The sequence below is a fragment of the Pristis pectinata genome, chromosome 18, assembly GCF_009764475.1.
Source record: "Pristis pectinata isolate sPriPec2 chromosome 18, sPriPec2.1.pri, whole genome shotgun sequence".
Lineage (NCBI taxonomy): Eukaryota > Metazoa > Chordata > Chondrichthyes > Rhinopristiformes > Pristidae > Pristis > Pristis pectinata.
In genome coordinates, this window is record NC_067422.1 from 19,571,214 (window position 1) to 19,578,120 (window position 6,907).

Consider the following 6,907-nt stretch of genomic DNA (forward strand, 5'->3'; position numbering starts at 1 on the left):
CTAAGCATTGTCAAGATAAATTGGAGAATAATATGGGGAAGGGGGATGGGTGGTTGTTGGTGGTAGGGGATATGTGATGTGGTGGTTGTGTTACTGGTGGAACTTAAGAAAACTATTATTGAACACTGCTGAATGTCATCATGAAAATTGACTTTGGGATAGAGTTTCTTCAGTATGAAATTAAATCTGGGACCTTCCTGGCTTGCATGGTCAGTGATCTGATGGGCTGCTTTCCTTTCTATCATACAAATAACATACATAACATGTATACATACATACATAGTCATATCCTAATTTACTTCAATAAGCCACCGGGGTTTTGATGGTCTGAATTATAATCACCTGACTCATTGTGGCCTCTTGAAATCATAAGAGGCTGACCATTTAAATACTGTAATCATTTCATGATAAACTTTTGATTATCTCCTCAATATCAAAACAACCCAGTTATTCACTATCACTTGTTTTCATCATTGTCTTCTTTCTCCCAATTTTCCAAAGTCTCCCAAGTACTATAATAGTTTCTGCTGACATTCTATTTTTTCATTAATGCTGAATTGTTTCATTCGTTTGTTCAATGTCATTATGTTATGCTGCTGCTGTATTTTTTGCACTGTAAATGCATCAGATCAGCATTATATGCAAACCACATAGTGTCATTCTATTCCCACTGAGTTGCATTCTCATGGTCTTTATAGATTCTGAAGATCTTATTTCTAAGAATAAAATCATTTTGCTACAGGCAGAACGGATAATTTAATATGCGGAATAAGTTAAGGAGACCGGCTTCATGTTTTTGGAGGAATCACATACAATCACATTTTGATACCATGAACTATACATGGCAATATTATATTCAAAATCATTGTCTGAAAACATTGAGAAAGGCAGCTTGTTCCTGGTTCCTGTTAGAAGCTATAATGGAATTTATTCTATGCCCAATTTGACCAGAATTTATAGCAGAAAATGTTCCCAAGTCTATATTTATTGTGAAAATCCTGATGAAAAATCTGGTTGGGGCAGGTTTGGAAACATATTACGGGATAAGTCAAGGTGGATGCTTCAGGGAATTTCTGTATCATAATATGGCTTATATTATCAGCAAGTCACATTCTATATTAGAGTTTGTCTTAACCTACAACTTAATTAATAATGGGCTTAGGATATTCATTTGTATTTTTAATGGTTGGAGCTTTTTGTTGACCTTATGTTATAGCACAGATCTCATGAGAGTTTGTGAATATTTTGGCATTTAAAATAGGCCGTCACTTATAATTTTATGGGATCAAAATGGATCATGATTTAATTTATCAACTTGCTGTCTTGTCAGTTAAATAAGATTTTAATCTTATTTCAAAAATGTGATACTTAAACTGTGACTTTCTACAGTTAAAAGGTCAGAATGAATTTCCTGAATGCAAGCCAGAAACTGCATTCAGAGAACTCAACACACCAATAGGATTCTTTAATTCCATATATTAATAAAAAAAATGACTTTATATTCTGACATTATCAGCTTTTCCTCTCTAATTTATGCTTACTATTTGTGGTTTTGTTTGTAAATTTCAAGTGTTTTCAATTGAATATGAATTGTTGTGTTGTACCATGATAGAAGAGGCAATTTGTACCCATGGGCTAGATAGTCTTCAGAGTTCCAAATGAAAAAGGACATAGAACACCCACAGTGATTCTACTCTAACAGCTGAAGGAGAATGTTTCTTTCAATAATCACATCCTGCTAATTCTCCCATCCAATGACCTCAGCTGATACTCTAAAGGCGGTCATAGTTGAGCTCAAATTTTCAGAGTAGAAGGGGGAAGTTTTTGCTTAGTAAATGCTTCATGCTGCACCTGTCATTGTTCAACGTGCTTTGTTCAAGTTACTGCTGCTCTTAGCTCATGGAACAGCAGTGATACTGTTGGGGATGATTGACTACCTGGTTAGAACTGCCTCTTTTGATCATCAAGGGGCAAAAAAGGAGAAGAAAACAAATTTGACACGAAAATTCTTTCCAGATTGTATATTTTGCTTTCCAAGTAGAATGATATGAGTTGATCAGATTTAAAACTTGAATATTCATCCAAATATACCAAATAACCTATTAAATCATGACAGAAAGTATGAGATATATCGAGGCCTATCATTGATGTATATTCACTTTATTGAATTTCTAATCAGAAATTATGGCTCATGTATAAAACTAGAAATATAGAAACTTAAAAATTGTTTTTTGAATAATGGCAAAAATTAAAGACTGCAGAAATTGAATTAATTAGCTCTAGGTTTCTGTAATGTTCACTTTATTTTAATTTAATTGCCTGTTGAAATGTGGAAACTAGGTGTCCATTTTCAAAGGCCTATTAAAGCTATTTTTGTAGCTTCCATACTCAGTAATGAGACAATTTGATGCAAATGCATGATCCTCACTTTTAATTGTATTTGCAAAATGGACATTTTGATTGTATTTTGAACTTACACGGGGAAAAGTATTTTATTTCAGAATAATAGATTGTTCTCTTTTTTATTTTAATGAAGATGTTAATCCATTCACAGTATCCATGATTCTTTTAATTTTTTAAATTATTGATGTCTTTAAAATGTTTTACCTTAACGTTTGAATTATTTCTGAATGCATTTAGCCATTCTTAGCCCCGCTGTTGCTCATTTTTATTTTACTCAGGTAATTGCAAAACCAACCTCGTTAAACGGTGCTCTTCAGATCATTTGTATTATTTAAAAATACACAGTAGTGCCTTGGAGAAATTACTAATAGGAGTTGGTATTTCAAAGGAAAATATCTCATGCCTCCTGGATAAGGAAGAATGATTATTTATAGATGTAATGGAAATGCCAGTGCCATTAGTTTGCTAAGAGTAAATATGAAATGTTAAAGGTTATAGTTTTATTAAACAATTAACTCCATTTACCAAACGATTGTGATTTAAGAGGAAATCAGGAGGTATACTTTTACACAATTATTGCCAAGTTTGCAATCAAAATCCTGGAAATTCTCAGCAGAGTAGAGAGTGTCTGAGGAGAGTGAAATAATGAAATAATTTCAGGTCAAGAAATTTCATCATGTAAGTTGTGAAAGGTGCCTTTGTGTCTTTTTCCACAAGTGTTACCTGATTTGTCCAATATCCTTTGCAGTTTCTGTTTTTATTTCAGATTTCCAGTATACGTGGGTTTTTTTTGACAGGAATGTAACGTTCCCTTTACTGATTCCAGATAAATAATCTTGATGAAATATTTTTAGTGGCTTCATTCCTCTCCAATTTGTTTGTCAGACAAATTATTGTGGAAAATCTGGAAAGGGAGTACATTTGAAAGGAGTACATTTGTAATTTTTGTTCAATTGGAGGAAAGGGCCAGAATATGTGCTGAGCTGTGAAGTCAGGGAAATGGCTGCTGGCCTTAAATAAACTTGCCTGAAATGTTCCATTAGACTGAGCACTGCATTTGCCTTTTCCTGGCATTAGCTACAATTACACACCATCAATGGAAAGCTGTCGTGTCTCACAACTTTAAGGTCATCAAGCTGGCAGAGTAGCAAATCAGATTGAAGGATTCTGATAGATAGCAAAGCTGGAAAGAGAACGGTTCACTTTTCAACTAACATCTTTAAACATTTTTACAGAGGGTGAAAAAAATTGAGATATGCACATGGATTAAGTTAGAAGTCAAAATATAAAATAAGATATCTTTATTAGTCATATGTACATTGAAACACACAGTGAAGTGCATGTTTTGCGTAGAGTGTTCTGGGGCAGCCCGCAAGTGTCGCCACGCTTCCAGCACCAACATAGCATGCCCACAGCTCCAACCTGTACGTCTTTGGAATATGGGAGGAAACCGGAGCACCTGGAGGATATCCATGCAGACACAGGGAGAATGTGCAAACTCCTTAGAGACAGTGGCCGGAAATGAACCTGGGTCACTGGCGCTATAATAATGTTATGCTAACCGCTACACTACCATGCCTGCTATCCTTTGCAAACTTTAAAAAATAGAACTAATTGATGGAATTCTGAAACAACTATTCAAGGGAACAATAACTGACACAAGTTGGTTTCTCAGGGCCAGGAAAGCTGCACAGAAAAGGTCTGAGCACAACATTAAAGACTCAGTTATACAAGGCATGACATTTCTAATGCTTTTGATAGTTCAGAAAAGGTAGGAGTTCTTGTCAATTCACTGTTTCTATTGATTGCCTGTGTGAAGTTTGCACAGTGTGCTCCCTGGAGGAGCAGGACAGCAGCTTCATCTTCAGAGCTTGCTGCTGAATCTCCTCCATTATGTCAGAGAGGCCTGACACCTTCACTGCTGTTCCCATCACAGGTTTCCAGATCACTACCTAGAAAAGCTATTTTACACAGTTTGTTATGGATATAGTGAAATCTTCTTGTGAAATTAATTATAATTCTCTAAAGATAATTACTTTTCTGCAATGTCCCAAAGACAATTGCAACTGACTTTTAAGATGAAGTGAAATGCTGGACTTGAACACCCATTTTTACTTAGGCCTGGAAGGACTCATATACCTAACTCTCCAGATGGGAAATGTGCATGTAATCAATAGTGAACATAATAATGAAATTGAGAGAAACCAAGCTAAAAGTTGTATAGGGATCATTTTATCCAACCAGTCTGGTGGGCTTAGGTTGACTGCAGATTTTACACCCTGCCTGACCTGGAGTAAACTTGAGTGGGAAATAAAGTTAGGGTGGAAATTGATCCATCTATTTCCCACTGAGTAAATGGAGTATCTATTTTTATACACTTTATTGATGCCAAATTATGAGCTAACAGCATTATATTTATATCCAGATGTAGGTTTGAACTGCTATAGTTAGGAATCATGCAAATTATTACTGCAGCAAAATCAACATCTCCCTAGTTTCCAACATGAACATGAAATGACCTTGTTTCCAAAGTTACTTTGAGGAAAGCATGTTGTGGATCAGGCTGCAGTCTGGCTCCAGGTGTATGAATCTGGTGCACAGGGTTCCCAGTAGTGTGGAGTGGATCCAGCCCTACCTACTAGCCCAGAGGATTCAGATGAGCACCATGACTGAGATACTTTCATGACAAGATTGAGGCAAATAATTATTTGTTTAAATAAAATGAAAAGTTGACATTTTAAAGACTAGAAACCTTATGGAGGAACTGTTACAGAGCAGAATAAAGAACAAAAGCAGCTGTGTATCATTGACACTTTGTTCTTGGCTCACATAATGTTTTCCAATGCAATTATGTGCTTTAACACAAATTGCATCAATTACCTAAGCTTTGAACAACACACTGTAATAAAAACAAGGGTGTGGAATTACTTCCGCACTTGAAACACCTGCTAAAGTGGCCCTCTATGGGGAATCACATTGGTTTCATTTAGGGCTGTCAGGGAATGATTTTTTTTAATGCAAAGCATCAGTGCAAACATATGGCATATCCTTGGCCTTTGGGATGATTCTGAGCTTAAAGTGTGCATTATTTACAAAGCCGCACAATGAACATTGGTATTGGTATTGGTTTATTATTGTCACTGGTACTGAGATACAGTGAAAAACTTGTCTTGCATACAGATCATACAGGTCAATTCATTACACAGTGTAGTTACATTGGGTTAGTACAGAGTGCATTGAGGTAGTACAGGTAAAAACAATAACAGTACAGAGTAAAGTGTCACAGCTACAGAGAAAGTGCAGTGCAGGTAGACAATAAGGTGCAAGGTCACAACAAGGTAGGTTGTGAGGTCAGAGTCCATCTCATTGTATAAGGGAACCGTTCAATAGTCTTATCACAGTGGGATAGAAGCTGTCCTTGAGCCTGGTGGTATATGCCCTTAGATTCCTGAATTTTCTACTTGATGGAAGAGGAGAGAAGAGAGAATGACCCGGGTGGGCACTCCAACCAATCTCCAGTAAATTTTTAAAATATTGGCCAATTTTTGGAATTATTGCCTTAAATGGTGAGGCTGCATTAGCTCAGTTTTGCATCCATGCAGATGGGTGGGTGGTGCAGGCAGGCTGAGGCACATCATGCCATTGTAGGTGAATATACAGGGAAATGATCGAAGGATGTGGGAATCATTGACAAGGACCTGCTCTTGTTTTCAAGGCCCATGTCTTTTCTGAAACATTTTGTATGCTACAATATTTCAGCATTGTCAGAAACAGAAAATACTGGAAACCTTCAGCAGGTTATGTGACAACTCAGGAAAGAGAAATAGAATTAACATTTCAGGTTGAGAGAAAGGAAGAAGTGAAAGACGGGAGTTGTATCTCAAACGATATCACCTCACCATTCAGGACCCAAACATTCATTTAATTGTAAAGCTCTTCTTCCAATATAATGTATTGAATCCAGTTCTCAGAACCTGGTCTCCTGTCCATTGGAGAAGCAAGATGCAGATTAGGAGATTGCTTCATGGAGCACCTGCGATCAGTCTGTAGGGATGACACCGAGCCTCCAATTGCCTGTGACTTTAATTCTTCACCCCAATCCCACTCTGAACTATTTGTAGCCCCTCGTACTTTTATAACAGGGCTGAAAGTAAGCCTGAGGAAAGCACCTCTTTTTTTCATTTGGGCATCCTGCAACCTTCTGGACTCAATATCAAATTTAACTTCAGGTAATTGAGTCTTTCTGTTTGTATCAGAATTGGCCAATTTTGCTGTGGGTTACCTATCTGCATTATTGGCTGAGTTTTTCTCTCTCTATCAGCATGGTCTGACTGGCTGGACATTTCCTTCAGCTCAAAGCTTTCACATGTCCCTTTGTTTGTGTTCACACTCTCTAACCGTCCTCATAAATCTATCAACCAGATGGCTCCGCAACACCTTATCACCATAGCAACACTGGCCTCAACCTATGAAGGAGATTCCCTTTGTCTTTTCCATCCCACCC